The following is an 18,982-nucleotide window of genomic DNA, read 5'->3' as shown; positions in this document are numbered from 1 at the left end:
CGTTGAGTACTATGCTGACTGTAGGTTTGCAATATATAGGTTTTATTATGTTGAGATATGCTCCCTCTATACCCACTTTGGTGAGAGGTTTTATCATAAATGGGTGTTGAATTTTATCAAATGCTTTTTCTGCATCTATTGAGATGATCATGTGGCTTTTGACCTTTCTCTTGTTGATGTGATGTATTACATTGACTGATTTGCATATGTTGAACCACCGTTGTGTCCCTGGGATGAACCCCACTTGATCATGATGTATAATCTTTTTTATGTACTGTTCAATTTGCTAATATTTTGGTAAGGATTTTTCATCTATGTTCATCAGAGATATTGGTCTGTAAATCTCTTTTTTGGTGGTGTCTTTGCCTGGTTTTGGTATCAGGGTGATGGTGGCTTCATAGAATGAGTTTGGGAGTATTCCCTCCTTTTCAATCTTCTGAAAGAGTTTGAGAAGGGCTGGTATGGGTTCTTCTTTGTATGTTTGGTAGAATTCCCCAGTGAAGCTGCCAGGTTCTGGACTTTTATCTGTAGAGAGGTTTTTCATTGCAAATTCAATTTCATTTCTAGTGATCGGTTTGTTCAAGTTGTCAGTTTCTTCTTGATTCAGTCTTGGTGGGCTATATGTTTCCAGAAACTTGTCCATCTCCTCTAGGTTATCCATTTTGGTTCCATATAGTATTTCATAATATTCTCATATGATATTCTGTATTTCTATGTTATTTGTCATAATGTCTCCATTTTCCTTTCTTATTTTGCTTATTTGTGCTCTGTCTTTTTTCTTCTTTCTGAGTTTGGCCAGAGGTTTGTCGATTTTATTTACTCTTTCAAAAAACCAGCTCTTGGTTTGATTCATTTTTTCTATTTTTTTAAATCTCTATTTTAGTTATTTCCTCCCTGATCTTCATTATTTCCTTCCTTCTGCTGACTTTCAGGGTTTTTTGCTCTTCTTTTTCTAATTCTTTTAACTGGTAGGTTAGATTCTTTATTTGGGATTGTTCTTTTTCAAGGAAGGCCTGTATCTCTATAAATTTCCCTCTTAGCACTGCCTTTGCTGCGTCCCATAAATTTTGTGTGGTTGTGTTTTCATTTTCACTTGTCTCAAGGTATTTTTTAATTTCAACTTTGATTTCATCATTTACCCATTGTTTTTTTTCCCATCCAAGTACTAACCAGGCCCGACCCTGCTTAGCTTCCAAGATCAGACCAGATCGGTCACGTTCAGGGTGGTATGGCTGTAGACACCCACTGGTTTTTTAATAGCATGTTGTTTAATCTCCATGCTTTCCTTTTTGTCTCCATTGTTTCTCTGTAGTTGATTTCTAGTTTCATGACTTGTGGTCAGTAAGATGCTTGAGATAATTTCTATATTCTTAAAATTGTTGGGGCTTCTTTTGTGCCCAAGTACATGATCAATCCTAGAAAATTTTCCATGTGCACTTGAAAAGAATGTGTATCCTATTTGGGGGGGGGTGCAATGCTCTGAAAATATCCACCAAATCTAATTTTTCTATTGTATCATTTAATTTCTCTGTTGCCTTATTTATTTTCTGTCTGGAAGATCTGTCTAGTGATGTAAATGTGGTGTTAAGATCTCCGACAATGATTGTATTCCCATCAGTATCCCCCTTTATCTCTGTTAGTAATTGTTTTATGTACTTAGATGCTCCTATACTGGGTGCATATAAATTAACGAGTGTAATATCCTCATCTTGTATTACTCTTTTAATCATTATACAATGTCCTTCTTTATCTTTCTTTATGGCCTTTGTTTTAGTCTATTTTGCCTGAAATCAGTACTGCTACACTGGCTTTTTTGGGTTTTCCATTTGTATGGAATATCCTTTTCCATCCTTTCACTCTCAATCTATGTGTCCTTTTCCCTAAAATGGGTCTCTTGTATGCAGCATATTGAAGGTCCTTGCTTTATTATCCAGTCTGCCACTCTATGTCTTTTGATTGGAGTGTTTAGTCCATTAACATGTACTGTAGCTAATGATAGATGTGTGTTTATTGCCATTTTGACCTTATTTTTTGCAGTCGATTTGGTATTTCCTCTTTGTTCCATTCTTCTTCCTTTTGTGGTTTGGTAGTTTTCCTTTGTATTATCATGGATTTTATTTAGTTTTTGTGACTCCCTTGTAAGTTTTTGGCTTGTGGTTACCCTTTTTTGTAAATCTATTAGCCCATTACTATAACTGTTTGTGTGAAACAGATAGTAATATAAGCTCAAACCCATCCTACCGAGAACAAAAAATTTAAAAAAGAAAAAAAATACTCTATATTTTCTTGTTTCCCTCTCCCACTCTTAATGATTGAGATGTCTTCTTTTACAATTTCATGTTTATTCTATTTGTAATTCGTGGTAGTTATCACCTTTCCAGTTATGAATTTCTCATTTCTGTAGCATCCTCCATCTTTTCTATTTAGAGTAGACCTGTCAATATTTCTTTTAGCATGGGTTTAGTGTTGCTAAACTCTTCTAGTTTGTGCTTCTCTGTGAAATTCTTTATCTCTCCTTCAATTCTAAAGGATAGCCTTGCTGGATAAAGTGTCCTAGGCTGCATCTTTTTTCATTCAGGACTTTGAATGTATCTTGCCACTCCCTTCTGGCCTGTAGTGTTTGTGTAGAGAAAGCAGCTGAGAGCCTTATGGGGGTTCCCTTGTACCTCACTCTTTGTTTTTCTCTTGCTGCCTTCAGGATTATTTTTTTATCCTTGACTCTGGCCATCTTGACTATGATATGCCTTGGTGTGGGTCTGTTTGGGTTCTTCCTGTTTGGGACCCTCTGAGCTCCCTGTATTCAGATATCTGATTCTTTCTTTAAGTTTGGGAAGTTTTCAGTCATGATTTCTTCCAATACCTTTTCAATCCCCTTTGTTCTTTCTTCCCCTTCTGGAACTCCTATTATGTGTAGATTGGCATGCTTTATATTATCCCATAAGTCCCTTATGTTGTTTTCATTGTTTTTATTTGTTTTTCTCTCAGCTGTTCTGATTGGGTGCTTTCTGTTGTCCTGTCTTCTAGGTCACTTATTTGTTCCTCTGCATTATCTAGTCTGCTTTGTACAGCCTTTAGATCAGCCCTCATCTCAGCCAATGAGTTTACCAATTCTACTTGGCTCTTTATAGTTTCAATGTCATTTTTTGACATACTTTATATCTCTAAACACTATCTCTTTTTTGTTCCTTCAGTACTTTGATCACTCCTTTTTTGAAATCTTCATATAGTAGGCCATCCATGTCTATTTCATTGATCGTTCTTTTAGGGGATTTCTCTTGCTCTTTTAATTGGGAGTGGTTCCTCTGCTTCTTCATCTTGCTTATATCTTTCTGGCACTGTGGCTTATGCAGTATCAGTTATCTATTGTGGTCCTTAAAGAGTTTATTTATTTATCTAAAGCCTATGCAGGAATAAGTCTTAAAAAAAGAGAGAGAGAAAGACAATTTTAAAAGAAGGGAGGAAAAAAAGGTTTGAAAACAGTGTATAATCAACAATAGTAGAGCAATTTGAATCAGACTAGCAATTGGGTTCAGACATCTTTAAAAACCTTTAAAAAAAGGAAAAAAGATCAAAAAACAATATTTGAAACCTGTATATAATCAATAACAAGTGATCAAAATCAACAGAAATAAAAATGAAATGAGGTGGAGTTTTAAAAGTAATAATAATAAAAATATTTAAAAGAAAATTTTAAAAGGGATTAAAACTGGAAGTGTATACAATTGTTTAGAAGATAAAAATTAAAAAGGTAATAGAAAATAGAACAGATTAAAAAAGATAAATAAAGAGAGAATTTAAAATAAGCGAGAAGATAATGTTTGAAAACCGTGTATAATCAATAATAGAAGAGGAAGTTGAAGCAGAATAGCAAACGGGTTAAGACGTCTTTTAAAAACCTTTAAAAAAAGGAAAAAAGAGCAAAAAAAATTGAATCCCGTGTATAATCAATAACTGGAAATCAAAACCAATAGAAATGAAATGAGGGGGATTTTTAAAAATGATATTAATAAAAATATTTGAAAAGAAAAATTTAAAAGGGATTAAAACTGGAAGCATATATAATTGTTTAGAAAGTAAAAATTAAAAAGGTAATAGAAAATAGAACAGATAAAAAAAGATTTAAAAAAAAAAAAGGGAAAACTGTGCACTCTTAATGATTTTATCAAGAAATCTTTCTGTTTTGCAAACTCAGCTTGCTGTTTCCAGAGGCCCTCTGTTGGTGCCCCTCATCTGTGCTGCTCCCAGTGCCTGTCGACAAGCAGATCGTGCACCCTCCCAGCACTGCAGGTAGGTTCTGCTGTCCTTCACAGTGGGTGGGCAGGTCACTCCCCCTCCCGATGCTGTAGTCAGATGGTGCGCTCCGGTGAGGTAGGCAGGCGGGTCGCATCCCCTCCCAGCACCGTGGTCAGGTGCTGTGTTCTTGCTGGGAAGGCAGGTGGCCACTCGCCCTCTCCCGGCGCCAGTCCCTCCCCAGCTCTGTGCAGCTGCCCGCTCCACCTCAAGTCCGCATTCCATAGGTGGGCTCGTGGAAGACCATGGAACAGCGCCTCCCCTGCTCTGTGCCAAAATTCAGCTCCTTGATTGTCTTGGTGGCCTGAGTTCTCTGAAGTACCAGGGCAGAAAAATCCTATCTGCCTCGGGCTGTAAACAAGTCTCCTTCTGGCCTTTGAGGCTGCTAAGCCCTTAGGCATGGATTCAGGTTTCAACCCCAGCCCAACCTGGGTACTAAGCACTGGAGGATATGGTGGCTGTGCCTGAGCCCCGCTTCTCTTTGGCCAAAAACCTGCGGGTTTTCAGAGATGGAGGTATGGCACCCTTCCCCCCAGGGCACATTAGCCATGTTGTTTTATGGAGGGGCCAGGTTGTTTTGCCCTTTGTACCCACTCATCCATGGCACGCGGCACCCTGCAGTCCCCCAGGGCTGCCTCAGTGCAGCTGCTCCAATCCTCCGCCTGGCTCTGGCATTCTGTTCTGTCCCCCAGCTGCCAGCTCGCGTCTCGAGCTGGGTGTTGCAGGGACCCTTTGTGCCCATTTACCTTAGTTCTGTCAGTCAAGGGGTGCTTCATACACATCTGAGCCTTGGAGACTCCCCCTCCGTCCCATTGGCCTCTCCATTGGAGAGGAGGAAACCCAGCAAGTGAGTGCTATTCCCCCTTTGCCACTCCCTCCCCAAGGGACTGGTCCTGCACTGTTTTGCCTTTTCTTCTTTCTTTTTTCCTTTTCTCCTACCAGATTCATGGCATCTTTGTCTTTTGAAGAGGACGATGTTCTGTTGGAGTTTAGCAGGTACTCTGGTTGGCTGAGTGAGTCTGTGGATATGAGTCCTGGTGTATTTGTGGGAGAGGGTGAGCTACAAGCATCCTTCTACTCTGCCATCTTGGGCAGCCTCAAAAATAATGTATATTTAATTGCAGAGATAAGGAAGCATTTGAGATGGGCTTTGAAGAATTGATAAGATTTCCACACATCAATGTTGGGTAATGGGCAAGATGACAAACACAGCATGTGTTCAGGGAAATTGACTGCAAGAAATGTGTTTTTAAAAACTGACATAAAGAAAAGAAGAGAAGTGGGGAGGGTATAGTTCAGTGGTAGAGCACATGCTTAGCATACAGGAGATCCTGGGTTAAGTCTTCAGTACCTCCATTAAATAAATAAATAAATAAATAAATAAATAAATAAATAAATAAATAAATACTAATTACCTGCCTCTGCAAAAAAAAAAAAAAAAAAAAAAAAAAAAAAAAAAAAAAGAGAGAGAGAGAGAGAGAGAGAGAGAAAAGAGAGGGTAATAGTACTTTAAAAAGATTACTAGGTCCAGGAAGTACGTTTTGAGATAAGGGGAAACCTGAGAATGTTTGCAAGCAGAAGAGAAACAGAGATTGAAGATTAAATTTGAGAATCAGCAACTCCTTTATGGAACAAAGTGTAGAGGATGCAGGTAGGGATTAAATCAGGACATGAGTAGAGGTGTAGCTTTGCAAAGGGAAGTACACTTTATTAAAGACAGAATAAAAAAACAGGGTGCAAAGTAATTCTTAAGATGGAGAGAAAAAAGTGAGAAATTATGCATTAGAAATCTTTAATTAAGAAGAAGAAGCCATAAAAGAATAAGAAGCCTAGAGTGGGGTTGGGTACTTTGAAGAATACCAAGAAAGCACTGACAATGGAGAAGACCATAGAGAATTACTGAAGATACTTAAAGGGCTGGTCATCAGCAGAAGCCTAGCTGAGTTCAAAGCACATAATCAGCATGGTTTTGCAACATTTTCTCTAAAGCCCTGTGCCTAAGGAGTAAAAGTGAATGGCAACCATCATCCACAGCTGGTAATTAGTGTAGCTGTGGTTCCTCAATATCTACTCTCCCCTTTCTCCGTAGTAATAGAACCCATGATTTTTAGCTAGACACATGAATACCCAGAATAAAACTACATTTTCTAGTTTTATTTGCAATTAGTTATGGCCATGTGACTCTTTTATTACTAATGAGATATGAGCAGAAGCAATGCACACAAATTCCAGGTCATGTCTTTAAAGAGGAAAGGTACCATTTGTGCCTCTTTTTTTACCCCTTCAAGCAGGTACTAGATGGAATACAGATGTTAAGGGGGGTCATTTTGGACTATGTGGATGAAGAGAGCATCCATGGACCATGAAAATAGAAATAATTTGGACCCTCATGAATTCACAGAGCAAGACATACTAACTTAAGGGGAGTGACATCACCAAGATGGTGACATAGGTCCTTCCTGACCTCGCTCCCCCTCTCAAGAACAACTAACAACTATTCAAGAACAAGACATCATTGAGTGAATCCTAGAACATAGGAGTAAGGCTGAAGCACCCCCTACACCACAGAGGCCAAGACAGACTGCATTAGAAGGATAAGAGAAGTGGCTACATATTGGCTACACTGCTCCTCCCACACGCCAGTGCAGCACCTCATGGAGCAGTCTCCTCTGAGTCTCAGATTCCTCCCATAGGAAAAGAGAATCCAGAGGAAAAACAACCAGCTCCCTACTCCCAAATATTGTGGGTCACTTTCTGGAAGTCCCTACTCTGATCTTGCCTCATGAGGATTGCAAAGGAATCTGTGGGGCTCAACTACTAGGAATCTGATGGTGACGGAGAAGGGGGAGGGGCTTGCAACAACCAGCACACAAATCTTGGCAGATGAAGTTCATATGTGCAGTGCCCACATGATAATCCCAACCAGTAGCTTTGCTCATGTGAAGAACCAAATTGGTGGTGCGCTCTGAACTGGGAACTTGGTGAGGTGCAGAGCTGCCTGATTCAGATTCTTAAATAAAGAGTTTTGCCAGCCTTAGAGCCTGGTTTGCCCACATCCAAGAAAAGAGCTGAGTCACAGCCCCACCTGCTGTGGAGAGTGTCTCCCAGCCACATTTGACCAAGGGGATAAAGGAAAACCTGGAAGCTGTTTAACCCAGTAAAGCTTGAGCTGAAAAGCAAGCAGGCAGGCAGAGCTGATTGCCCTCAGTGCAAAGACAGTACTGGGTATGTAGAGTTCAGCTGCTATGCACAGGCATGGGGATTAATTTATAGCCATGGCTGAGGGTAACTCCCAGGCCCTTCCAACCAGAGACTCCGAGAAATTGAGAGTTGCCTGGAGCAGTCCATCCCCTTCCTGCCCAAGCAAAGGAGCTGAGACACAGCCCCACCCACTGTAGATACTGGTCCCATCTGACCTTCAAGAAGGGTTGGCAAGAACACCTGAAAGTCGTATGACCAGTGGTGCTTGAGCTGAGAGAAGGGCACGCAGAGCTGACAGTTTGCAGAGCAAAGTCAATGGGCCTGTTCGGCCAGGGAACTTTGGGCACAGGTTAGCTTGAGTTAAAACAAAGAGCTTTACCAACCTTTATAATCAAAGAGATGCTTCTCCCACTGTACCTAGGCAGGGAAATGAATTCATATTCCCACTCATTGCTGAATACAGCCTCCAGTCTGCCCAATTAGGAAACTTAACCAGGGCACAGGAAGCTATGTAGCCCATCCAACAGCCCTGCTTACAGTGGCTCTTGAACAAAGAGCATAGCCCTTGGCTTTCCAGTCTGTAGGGTAAAATCAGTGGCTTCGCCTGACCAAGGAGCTCAGTGCACACTTGCCCGACTAGGGTTCCTCAACAATGAGCTGTACAGGCCCTGGCTCCTGTCCTGCTGCCTGGCTAGAGCAAGGAAGCTAATTCATGGCCCTGTCTACTACTGAATACAGTGCCCAGTCTAACCACTTAGGAAGCCTAACCAGAGAATCCAGGCAACTACAGAACCCATCCTACAGCCTCACTTGGATAGGGAACCAAGCCAGCAGTCCTATCCAACTTTTCTCAGCCAGTGGCACATCTCCCCATCACCATCCTCAGAGCTTGAACAGTTGCCTCCTCCCAAAGTAGAATATAACAGCAGACCCCACTTGCCTGAGGACATTACCAGCAGACATGGCCAGAAACCCAAACTGAGCTGACTGGAGAAGATCTGTCTCTGTCAAAGCAAACCTGTAAAGTCTGGAAGAGGAGCCCAATTACTCAAACACATAGATACCAATGTAAGGAATTAAGGATCATGAAAAAAAACAGGTAAATATGGTACCACTGAAGGCAATTAATAAAGATCTAATAATTGATCTTAAAGAAATGGAGATCTATGCACTGTCAGACAAAGAATTCAGGATAATCCTCTTAAGGAAGTTTAATGAATGACAAGAAGGCTCAGACAGACAACTAAATGGAATTGGGAAAACAATGCATGAACAAAATGAGAAGTTTGGGAAAGCTATTAAAAACCATCATTAACAATGACAAATCTGAATAGAAATCCTACAGTTGAAAAACACAATAATTGAAGAATTCAATAGCAAGTTTCAAAAGCAGACTTGACCATGCAGAAGAAAGAATCAGCCACTTGGAGGATAGGACATTAGAAAGCATCCAGTCAGAGGAGTAACAAAAACAAAAAGGAGGAGAAAGAGTGAAGAAAGCCTATGGAACATAGGGACACAATGAAAAGAAACATTTACATTATGTGAATTCCAGAAGAGGAAGAGAAAGAGAAAAGGACAGAAAGCATATTTAAAGCAAGAGAAGAGAAACAAGCATCCAGATCCATGATGCCCAAAGGACCCCAAATAGATTGAACCTGAATACAGCTCAACTGAGACACATTACAATTAAATTGTCAAAAGTCAAAAATAAACCCACAGCCAACAAGGGGGAGGGACAAATTAAGGGTGTGGGATTAACAGATACAAGCTACTATATATAAAATAGATAAGCAAAGCAGCAAGGATATAGTGTATAACACAGGGGATTGTACCTATTATCTTGTAATAGTCTACAATGGAGTATAATCTGCAAAAATACTGAATCACTATGCTGTATACCTGAAACTAACACAATTTTGTAAATCAACTATAATTCAATAAAATAAAAATAAAGAGATTTATGAAGTTGACTTAAGGCAATGAAATAAGATCAAAGGGAAGTGCTGGCTTGGAATACCATGATGACTGTCACTCTAAATGTCCTCTGGCCCAGTAGCTTGGACTACTGAATCCCAGAGATAAGGAACTACTCTCAGTGCAAATATTACTGGGGCATCATCTATTTGATGAGACTATCAGCACTGTTATTGTTGGTGATAAGAGCCACTACCACAGAAGGCCTAAAAAGGTGAAACATCACATTAATTAGCTACCCCAATCCATTTCTCCCTTGCTGCTTTCCAGTGTAGAAGCTAGAAAGCCAAAACCTCAATTTCCTATACTCACTTGCAGATAAGAGTAACCACGTGACTCAGTTCTGGTAGTAAGATGTTAAGCAGAAGTCTGTTAGCCTTGACCCTTTACTCTTCCTCCTTCTCTCCACCTTGAAGGTAAACATGATGTCTGAAGCTTCAGCAGCCATCTTATGACAGTAAGACAACAGACATGAAGATGAAAGTCAACATAGTAAGAATAGCAGGTCAGAAAAATATAGAACTTCCTTGGGTCCAGATGGCATTGTTGAACAACTAAATCAACACCAGCAATGATGTACCTCTGGACTAATTTTTATGTGAAAGAATGAGCCATTATTTGCTTAAGCCCCAAATGTTTGGTATATAATTTGCATTAAACACATTGTTAATTAATATAGAGTCTAATGGCAGCTGTCACTGAGTGGCCAAAAGCTTTATTTTGTGGAGCATGTGATGCACCACCCACCCACCCCTCATCCTCTACAGCGAATTCATAGTATCTTGGTAAAAAAAAATTATAATCTGGAGTTCCTGCAGAAAGGCCATGGGTATTCATTTTGCGTTCTCAAAGGAAATTTGGAAAGGCATTCTGTTAGTCTGTGCCATTTGAAACATAAACAGGTCTATATAATGAAATAAGGTAAGTATGGACTATGTTTGCAAACAATAAAAGTATTTGCAATTACATGGTATTTCTTTGACATGGGGTCTCTCAAAATATTCTCTATATGCTTTCACAAACAAAAATACCTGTGATTTACCTAATTGTCCATTTTCAACTCTCAGAGATAATCTATTGTTCCAGGAATATGTTAATTAAACAGTGCACAGATTTGCATTTACAATTCAACAAATGTGCCAACAATCTTACTACTCAGCCAGCTTTGAAAATGTAGCTTGTAACATACTTCGGAAACTGAGAAGCCCTGCTGAGCTGGGACCATCTCTCCTAACTATTGCCTACAGGGGCAGGAGAATGAATTTAATGGCATTTTGCAACATACCACTACCAATAAAAAAAAAAAAAAAGATCCTGCTTCTCTAGATAAAATTCTAACTTAAAATCGCCTAAAATTAGCAGATTAATATTCCATTATAGACCACAATGCAGATTTATTTTCAAAGTATCTTTTATATAAATTACAATTACATTTGAGCAATATCAGATTTCAAAGATACAAAAGACTGGAGATCCTATGGTTTTAATCCACTCTGTAGCACAAAAGTGTCAAACATCTAAAAGAGGAGATAAAACAGAAATATAGGAGAGAAGCTTAAAATTACAAAGAGACAGCTCTAGAGTTCCTAATGTATAAACAACATCACCATCATTCTTTATTTATATATGAAGCTCTGGCGAATCCAGTCTTAACAGTATAACATGGAACAAACACATTACAATAATGTATTGTTTGTATAGAAATCTCCTTCCAGTTTGACATGTGTATAGAAGTATCTTTCTAAAGTGATATTTAACCAAGATCGATCACCAGTAGATGATACCTAGTGTGTTAAGAAATGAGCCCCTTTGTCTGATAGTCCTAAATTTCTAGTTTCACTTTTCTCCTCTGCCATTGTCTCATATGTCCGTATTTAGAATTTCTCTTAGTTGTTTGTGATATTATTTCTATTCTCTTTCTGTTTTTTTTCCAAGACCATTAAGTGGCTTTGATTAAAACAATAATCATGTAACAGAAAGAGGATGATATTTGTGGATTGCATAAAATGTCTCCAAATAATTCAGGCTTTTTTCCTCCAAGAGATACAGTATGAAGTAAATACATAATGGAGCAGACAGATGCAACTGTGTTTTAAATTTAATCTTGGTTATAAAGTGATGATATTACCATATCTGAAAAAAGGATTCATCAATCAAAGAAAGAATTGGTCCACAATGGAAGTCTAAAATTGTCAGAAGTCAGTTACATTTAAAAAATTTTTATTGAGCACCTAGAAGGTGATTTATACACAGAATCTGTTCTTGGGAAGCTTGTATTTCAGTAGGGAGTGCAAAAAGGAGAGAATGTGAGAGCAAGAGAGAGAATGTCAATGTAATGAGTTAAAACTATATTCAATATCTTGTAATAACCTTTAATGAGGAAGAGTATGAAAATGAATATATGTATATATATGCATGACTGGGACATTATGCTGTACACCAGAAATTGACACATTGTAACTGACTATACTTCAATTTTAAAAAATTAAAAAATAAAAGTTATGATCAATATAAGCATGTGGAGCTGGGGGAGTAGAGAGGAAAAGTATGAAAATGAATATATGTGTATATATGCATGACTGGGACATTATGCTGTACACCAGAAATTGACACATTGTAACTGACTATACTTCAATTTTAAAAAATTAAAAAATAAAAGTTATGATCAATATAAGCACGTGGAGCTGGGGGAGTAGAGAGGAAAATCAGTCTGGAACATGACAGAAGAGGATTCTTGAAGGATATGACGGGTGAGACATGTGCATTGTAACATGACCAGCTGGGGACTCTAGCTGCCCCTGGAAAAGCTTAGTCATGACATAGATGTCTCACCAAGCACCACATACTTGACATGGCCATTGATCTTAAAGGAAGAGTTAGACTAATTCAGGTGATTGAACGGAACAGGTGAGGATAGGAATGGATGGAAGGTTTCTTGGCAGAGAGATGAGGAATAGCATGGTATGAAGCACACCTGGGTCAGTGATATTGGAGCAAAAAGAGGGAGGGTGGAGAGAAAAGCAGAGGCCAAATCATGAAGGCTCTGGAGGGCAGCGAGGACTTTATCTTTTGCCAATTTCTCACACTGGGGTTTTCCAAGGTGTGTTAACAAGCCAAGGCAGAGGACAAACATAGAGCACTTTTACAAGGCATCCATTTTAATTTGATGGTGTGTAATTTGAAACATTATTTCTATATTAAAATAAACATATGTTATCACTTAGAATTCCAAATTGCCAGTGAACAAGTTTAGGAAAACATACAAGACTTAAGAGAAATTTCCAACTTGTAGTCCTTGTCACCACCTGCCCTCCACCCTTCCTCTATTTCTGGGTTTTTGTGAGGGGACTTCTTTCTTGCATGATACTTCAGAAGAAAAATTTTGAGAACTACAGTTCTAAACTATAGGCAGTCACTGAAGGATTTTAAGCAGAGGAATGATAAGGTGAGCTTTGCATTTTAGATTATCATGGCACTTGTGTGAAGGATGAAAGGGAGGGTAGAGAAGAATCTATCACAACTGTAATAACTGTGCACTACTTCATGCAGTAACTCCAATGTATTGTATAATTATTTCCACTTTCTATGTGTATCACAACCATTGATCAGGGGTTAAACTAGGGCCATGGTGGATGGAGAGGAGTGACAGAGACTAGAAAGGTTTGATAGGTCAAACTGGCAAAAATTAATGACTAAATATTGGAAGTTGGAAGAGGGAGAAATCTAGAAAATATGACAGTTTCTGCCCTTAATATCTGGATAGATAGATTATAATTAGTAGAGGATCTGGCTTTCTTTAACAATTTTTATTTTTTTTAATTGAAGTATAGCCAGTTTATAGTGTTCTGTCAATTTTGAGTATATAGCATAATGTTTCAGTCATACATACATAGGATCTGGCTTTAAGGAAGGGATCATGACTTCATGTTGGCCATGTCACGTGTGAGGTGCTTGGTGAGACACCTAAATCATGGCTAGGCTTTTCCAGGGGCAGCTAGAGTCACCAGCTGGTCAGGTTACAAACCTCAGGCTGTGTACTACCTCATGCAGTAACTCCAATGTGAAGTATAATTATTTCCATTTTCTATGTGTCCCATGCCATTAAAAAAATTGGGGAAGCACCAGTTTAAGTGATGATGCCCAGTTGGCTGCTGAATAAATAAGCGTGAGACTCAGAAGAGCTAACAGGGATGGAGATAAAGATTTGGGCATCATTCACACAAAGATACTAATTAAAGCCAAGGAAGTTGATAAAGTAAAGAGATGCACAGGAAAGAATCTATAATGACTAGTCAGAGAGGTCCAGTAGAGTGAATTCATAGTATTTCTGTTGTGTAAATGGTATATTAAATAATAAAAGCCAACATTTTTGAGCAATTTAATATGTGCCAGGAATTGTTCTAAGCACTTTGCATTTATTAATTAATTTAATCCTAACAGGAATCCCTCCAGGTAGTAATTTTATTGTTATTCTCATTTTACACAAGTGGGAGCTGAGGTACTGAGAAGTAGCTCATCCAAAGTCCCATAATTAGGAAGTAGAAGAGCCAGAGATTGATATTATTTTTTAACTGAAGTATATTTGATTTATAATATTGTGTTAATTTCTAGTGTACAGCATAATGATTCATTTAACCATGTATATTCTTTTTCATACTCTCTTTCATTATAGGCCATTATAAGGTATTGAATATAGTTCCCTATGCTATACAGTAGGACCTTGTTGTTTATCTATTTTATATATAGTCATTAGTACATGCAAATCTTGAACTCCAACAGAAACAGACTCACAGACATAGAAAACAAACTTATGGTTACCAGGGAGATTGATATTATTGATCAGTCAAATCATGCAGCCCACTCCATGGGTTCTACATCTGTGATCCATAAGCAACCTTCTGATTATGTTTTGACTTACCATATAAGCTAGTAGGGAAGATTGGGCTGATCTGAGAAATGAGTGATTATGATCCCTTTGACAAACATAACTATCCTTATAAAATAACTCTGGTTTAGATGTCAGTCTTTGGTGAAGTTGGTAAGTGTAAGTCAGCTCTTTGGAGACTAATCAGATTTAGGATGCAGACAAGATTGAACATTTGGCCTTGAAAAGCTGAGTGCCAGACCCTAAATTGTGATAACTCTCAGGAAAAAATTGTGACCCATTCAGGTCTCTAGGAAGCCAAAAGACTTCTGGTAAGGTTTGACATAATTTTCTTTTATACTTCAAACTGTAGAAGCAGAAAAACAAAAACAAAAAAACAAATAAAATGGAAGAGACATGGGTGCAGTTTTCTATAGGTGGAAACCACTGAATGCAGTGATCTTGCTCACCAGGATCGACACAAGGTAAGGAGGAACTCAGGCTTCGGTTTAGTAAACAGAGCAAATCGTTTGGTGCAGGCTAACATGAAAAAAAAACTGCATTTACAGCCAACTATCTGGGTTAACAAAGAACAAAATTAACTATGTTTACACACGTAGTTTGCATTAGCCTTTTTACATCTGTCAATCAGGTCCCCAGTCAGATTGGAAGGCCTGAATTCCAGGTCAGAGAAAGGTAAACCACAAATAATTGACACTCAGAAAAACCCACCATTGTCAGTTGGCAAGTTGAGTAGCTCAGAATTGTTTTTCCTTTCATCTGAGATTGAAGAGGATATCTCACTCTTGGCAATGCTGCAAAAACCTTTGCTGTCTCTATTACACTTTCTTAAGTAAACATACTTTCAAGTAATCAAGAATTAAGGGCAAAAGCACCAAAGAGAAGGGTCAAAAATTGTGAAGAAAAATACCGAAATGTTAGATGGGATTTTGTATCTCATGTGTAAATACTATCTGTTAGGCAAGTTATTAAACTGTCTAAACATCAGTCTTCTAATCTATAAAATTTGGATAATGGTAGTGACTTCACAGGGTGAAGATTAAATGAAAATTTGTGTATTTAAGTATCCGGCACATAGGGCCTGACATATGTCAGACAATCAATAAAAGGTAAACATCATAAACTCTGTGCAAGTCTTCCCACATATAATATGATTAGAGTCTTACTTTGAAAATATGTTATCTCACTTTTAACCACACACAGTGTTGACTTCTTAGAAGTATTTAGAACAAAGTTTTCAGGGTATACTTAATCTCTGTATTTACTTTGAAATGCTCTGTGACTGTTGCCTGGATAATCTCACATGGGTGACCCACGTGACCTTGTCACATCAGGGTCTGTTATTTGTATACAGGTTTTAGTTGGTGGCATGATCCTGTCTTAAAAACATTCCTATAAAATAAAAAGGGACTTTTTAACCTTTTTTTCAATTCCCTTTGAATCCAGACCTGCCTTATACTGCCATCTCCTGGAAGCGTCCAGTCTTGAATAACTTGATTTATTTAGTAACATTTTTCTGGTCAGTGGCTTGCTATCAGAGATCAGTATCTACATGCCAGTTTCAATCTCCCCAGTGTCCCTTCTTTCAGCTAACACTCTGGGTAATCACTGGGCAATAAGCATGCAGGTTTTCTAGTGAGTCATGACTGTATCCTTGGTCAGGGGAATCAACAGAGGCATTGCAACTGAAAATGGCCAATAAAGATTGAGCTTCTTTTTTTTTTTTCCTACAGCAATTTCAGCTGGCTATAAGGCTGAGTGAGATAAATGTAGTTTTATATACTATCAAATTTAACGGAGCTATAATGTACTAGATAATTCCTTAGAGGATCATGGGGAAAAAACTCAATGAAAATGGGAAACTAAATATTCACCCCATTGGGAATTACTTTCAGATGATCATCCCTAGCAGTGTGGCAAAGTAGAATATCAAGACTTGGAGTCAGGAAACTGCATTTCTAGGTCCTATTGTAATAACTTTAATAGCTGGGTAGCCCTCTACTGGCCAATTCCTCTTTCTGGCCTCGTTTTCCACATATTGTCAAATTAGGGAGTGGACCTAGGTGATCTATAAGTTCACTACAAGATCTCACTTTATGTGGTTTTATAAAAGTGCAAGATAACACTGTGATTAGTCATATTAAATGGAAGTAGACTGATTTATCTAAATGGTGTTGTTGAGTCTTACTGAGATGAGCAAAAGTGACATATATGGGTTTGCCCATAATTGCTATTGAAAGAAAAGATACTGATAATAATGAGTGTATATATGAGATTTGACTGTGATTATGTCTTACATCAAATACAAGTTTTCTGGTTTTCTTTAGATGTTACTAGTTGCATTCTAGTATCAGGAGCCCCAGTGCTACTATCAGAACACAGATCAGCTTATACACTAATAGCCACCTAGGAGGCAAGATTCAGGGGTCACAGATCTAATAGACCTGTGGGTTGAAACACTGTTCGGCCCTGATAAAACCTACTTGCTAATAACATGGATCTAAAGACTTTACCGGTAACTTAAGCCTTAATTTGAGATTATTTATCATTTCCCTAACAGAGCAAGGTTCTAAGGAAATTGGGACATTGGACTATGAGGGTTGAGAGCCAGCAGAGAAACAAGAGCTGTTCAAGGTACGCTGCCATGGGGGAAAAACCAATGACCACAATCAGCTAATTGCAGAGGTTAGAGGAGTCAAGATTATGAGTACAGATAATTGTCATTTCATGAAGCTTAAGTGTGAAGGGAAAGAGAGAGAATCCAGAGTGTCAGGAACAATGGAGAACGCCCCCCACCCTTTTTTTGAGTCATCAAGCCCTAGGACTTTTACAGCCATCCAACTCCACAATGCAACATGGATAGGAGACCAATAAATCTAAGACTATCTAGCCGAGATCCACAGCCACCAGGGGGCAGCACTGAGATGTGTGCTCCAAGTGAATGAGAGGCTCTGCATCCAAGCCAGCTTTGCAGGTCAGTGCATCCGCTAGTGCATAGCCTCTGCAGGTGGACACTGCACCTCATTCAAAGACTTGAACCTAATTCATGGGGACTTTTTATGGCCCTAAGTATTAGTTTCTTAAAGCTGCCATAACAAAGTACTACAAACTGAGTGGCTTAAAACAACAGGAATGTATTTTCTGACAGTTCTAGAGGCTAGAAGTCCAAAATCAAGGTGCCAGCAAAGCCATACTCCCTCTGAGACTCTGGGTAGAATCCTTCCTTTTCTCTTCCTAGCTTCTGGTGGTGGCCTCAGATCTTTGTGCTCCTTGGTTTGCAGCTGCATTACTCCAATCTCTGCCTTTGTCGTGACTTGACATTCTCCTTATGTGTCTTTCTGTGTCATCTCCTCTTCTTATAAGGATGCCAGTCCCATTAGACTAAAGACCAGCCATATTTCAGTATGACATTATCTTAACTAATTACATCCACAATGACCTATTTTTTTTCAAATAAGGTCACATTCTGAGGTACTGAGAGTTAGGACTTCAACATATCTTTGGGGGGGGACACAATTCAACCCATAACACCCTACATCAAACAGGACACCCTACTCCAATAGGAACAGTTTGGAAGAGAAGGTGGCTTCTTTTTTCCATCAGCTTTATTAAGGTATAATTGACAGTTTAAAATTGTATCTATTTAAGGTGTACAACTTGATTTAGTATACTAGAACGTTGGATGCTTCATCTGCCAGCCTCTCAGTGTTTTGGGGAACAATATCCTGTGTCTACATTTCATCTCTGACTGCTCACTACCCCTCATCACCCACTGTCCACTTCATATATATATAATACTTCCCCTAAAGGTGGCGGGTGCCATTATCCCCTATGCTGACTCCTGATATACATTAGCCACCACCATCCTACTTGTCAATACCATTGCCACTTACCTAATATCTGACCACCACCCCCAACTGCACTCTAGTTCTAGTTCCTAAAGCCCAAGTCCTTATAAAGCCCACTTACTACCCACAGACTTATGCCCAAACACAGTGTAACAAGCTTGAGAAATACCCCTATTTCATATCTTGCTGAAAACACTGCTGGTCTCTCTAACCACAGAAAAATGCATTGATAAGAATTGTCTGTATTTCTCCACCCAGAGCACCCCCTACTTCAACAACTACAGCTACAACTCCTGCTTCCTCCATATTCTTGAAAGCATTTATGACTGAACAGCTAGTCAGTATGTAGGAAAGCCTGCTGAATACCTGTTCAGCAGTTTAGAAGAAATTCTTGGATGCCACTAGAGGGTTGTTGGATTTCATGAGACAATCGATGCAAAACACCTAGTACCCTACCTGGCACACATGATAGAAATTCAACAAATGGTAATTTTTAAGCTGTTATTTCTCTATCTTCAGATAGAAAGTCTTCCTCTGACAATCATGTTATCTAATTATAAGATGTTGTTGCAAATGGCACAATTTCCTTCTTTTAATGGCTGAATAATATTTCATTCTACATATATGCCACATTTTCTATATCCATTCATCCACTGATGGATATTTAGGTTGTCTCCATATCTTGGCTTTTGTGAATAGTGCTGCTATGAACATGGGAATACTTGTTACTGTCATCCCCAGGCTTCCAGCCATTCACTAAGGACGTCAACTTTTTCTCTAC

General features: G+C 38.8%; 1 protein-coding gene across 2 annotated transcripts in view; it reads left to right on the top strand.

Annotated features, from left to right (window-relative positions):
• CHM (CHM Rab escort protein) overlaps positions 1-5,763 on the top strand; it is a 251,013-nt gene extending 245,250 nt beyond the window's left edge. For both annotated transcript variants that reach the window (XR_012504882.1, XR_012504881.1), the window contains 2 exons: positions 4,193-4,287; positions 5,233-5,763. The gene's annotated coding sequence lies outside the window, so the exon portion shown is untranslated. The remainder of the gene's footprint in view (positions 1-4,192; positions 4,288-5,232) is intronic.
• The last annotated feature ends 13,219 nt before the right edge of the window (positions 5,764-18,982 follow it).

Source organism: Camelus bactrianus, chromosome X, assembly GCF_048773025.1.
Source record: "Camelus bactrianus isolate YW-2024 breed Bactrian camel chromosome X, ASM4877302v1, whole genome shotgun sequence".
In the NCBI taxonomy this organism is placed as follows: Eukaryota; Metazoa; Chordata; class Mammalia; order Artiodactyla; family Camelidae; genus Camelus; species Camelus bactrianus.
Note: the sequence above shows the minus strand (reverse complement) of the source record. Positions and strands in the feature narration are given on the sequence as shown.